We start from the raw sequence: 2,771 nt of genomic DNA, 5'->3' as shown, positions 1-2,771 counted from the left end.
CAAGATGGATAAAAGGGAAATAAGGAAACGTCTTTGGAGGGAGGAGTCACAGAGAGAAGTGGCAGAGAGAAGCAGTTATTAGAGACCAGTGTGGGTGTCGCTGTCAGGAATAGGTGGATGAACTGGAACCCGATTGTCACAACCACTGAATATTATTATGATGTAGGATTAACCAAAGCTTATTTGCAGCAGTTTGGGTGCCAAGTGACAGACCACAATGAAGAATTTAGCATTACCTTCCCTCATTTCATCATACGAACATAGTTCCCATAGGCCTCTTTGGTTAACCCAGTGATACCCAAACTGTGGTCCACACACACGCACGCACGCACACACGCACGCACACACACACACACACACACACACACACACATACACACACACACACACACACACACACACATGCACTTTTTTTTTTTACAGACAACAGTTTTTACACACATTAACCCTGAGGAGTAGGCTTGGGGCCATTTTCGGAAATATGATATTCGGGAAATATCACGTTTTTGAAAATCTACTTTCAGAGGATGTAGCAGGCTCAGTTTTAAAGCCAGTTGAGTGAACTTTCTGGTATCATATGAAACTAAAAGACCTAAGGCATCGATTGGTACCAACTATGTCATGTTGGGCTTGTCCGGAAGATAGTTAATAACGCTCCAAAATTAGGCTAAATCTTGGCGTGGGAAAACACTTTTTCAAAGGGGTCCACTATTTCACAGCCTAATGTTGGCAGGTGTGTGTGTGTGTGTGTGTGTGTGTGTGTGTGTGTGTGTGTGTGTGTGCACGTGTGTGTGCACGTGTGTGTGTGTGTGTCTATTTTGAACCAGTAGCCTTATGTTGTTACTGTATTGATCAGATCAGCAAATTTTATTTCACATGAAAACATTTTTTGTATCCGCAGTGGAAGTGGTCCTTGGGAAATTTGGTTTGGTATAGTGGCACTTCAAGTCTGAAAAGTTTGGGAACCCCTGGGTTAACAGATGGGTTAACCTGTTAACCCATCTCTGACTTAGCCCCTGTTTTAGCTCAGCACAGCACAGCTCAGCACAGCACAGGAGACCATTTCCTCCTCACTACAGTAAATGTCATTTCTTCGAAACCAGGAATGGGATTTTCCTCTTCATCTGACTCTGGGTCCGAGCAGTCCTGTTGGCGACATGTTTTAGGTGAAACAGGGATGACCACGCCCCCAACTCATTTGATTGCTCGCCGTTATTGCTTCTTCCTGAAAACGTGCGGCAAGTAGAAAAGATGTGGTTAAGATTAGGGTTAGGCTTTTCTTATTTAACTATGACCAAACCCTAACGCTAACCACATTGTTGTACTTGCCTAACACTAATGTTTTAAAATAAGAAACATGCTTGTTAAAAACGTGTGTGGTTTGACTGTTTTTTTAACAGGCATGGACCAATGCATGGACCCCTTCTTTGAAGGAGGCCTTGGGGTTTCATTGTTTACCTGACTGTTGGGACTACAGGTGTTGTGTTGGGGAGGGCGTTTTCATTTTTGTCCGTTCATCACCAGAACAAATCTGCCCGTCTGCTCCGTTTCAGGTTCCTCCTCTTGTGGGGAGAAATCCTCTCTGGCCCAATGGGAGATCTCAATATTGGTAGGTGGTCGGTTTCGTCTACTTCCCCTTTCGACTGCCTTTTCTTCCTCTGAGAAAACAGTGTATTCTTGGTTCTGCCATTTCGTATTACATACACCGTGTGCTGTACGTATAGACAGCTGGAAGGCTAGAGTCCATACGCTGGCTTCATCACAACTATGAATAATCAATAGAGCGAGGGGCTTGTGATTTGTATAACAATAGTTAATTTAGCTCTAACAATATCAATGAAACATGAATACCACAGGTCAACATGTTACATGACCACACGAGTTACTAAACACATCTAGTTAGGATAAACAATTCACACATGTACCAGTTAATCTGTGGGAGTCACTCATACATTATTATGTGTCAGTGTGTGTGTGGGAGGGGGGTAGGGGGGTGAGGAAGAGAGGGCGGAGCAGAAGGAGGAGGTGATGTCACGTGACCTGCTGGGAGGTATCCTCGCGTCACCAGGCTCTTCCCGAGGAGAAAAGCCTGGCACACATTTCTTGTGAATCACACCTCTTTCCTCTTTCCGCTCTAGACACCGGAACCAGAACATCTCAACCGGATACGTGCCGATTCGACTTGTGCAGGCTAACTAATTGCCACGAACAGGCGGCGATGCCATGGCATATTGCATCAATGCATCAACGTTTTGGTTCATGGACTATGGAACTTTTTTAACGTTAGTCTAACGTCTAACTGCTCCTTCATACTTTAAGCTAGACACTCCATTTAAACTTTAAACAAGTCACCACTTTTAGGACTCCATTTCCTTAATTCAGCTTTAATGTATAGTTTGTACTGTTTGAGAAATCCCAGTTTATTATACTTTTTTCAACACTTATAATGGGAGCTATGGAGCAGGCTGTACTTTCAATGTACTTGCAATCCAATTTCCCTTGATACGACTAATTAACATTTCATTTTGTTATCTTCAGCATAATATTATTTCAATCCATACAGGAAAGAATGTAGAAAATATAATTGGTATGTTTAATTTAGTGTGTGGGTTGATATGACCTTGGCTCATTTATACTGTAGGTCATTTATTTGTTTGTCATGTCTTAACATCTCTCCTTTCCTCCTCAGTGTGTGTATTCAGTGTGTGTGTGTGTGTGTGTGTGTGTGTGTGTGTGTGTGTGTGTGTGTGTGTGTGTGTGTGTGTGTGTGT

This window comes from Poromitra crassiceps, assembly GCF_964638095.1.
Source record: "Poromitra crassiceps genome assembly, chromosome: 6".
Classification (NCBI taxonomy): domain Eukaryota; kingdom Metazoa; phylum Chordata; class Actinopteri; order Beryciformes; family Melamphaidae; genus Poromitra; species Poromitra crassiceps.
The sequence above is the reverse complement of the archived record's forward strand: the minus strand, read 5'-3'. Positions refer to the sequence as shown.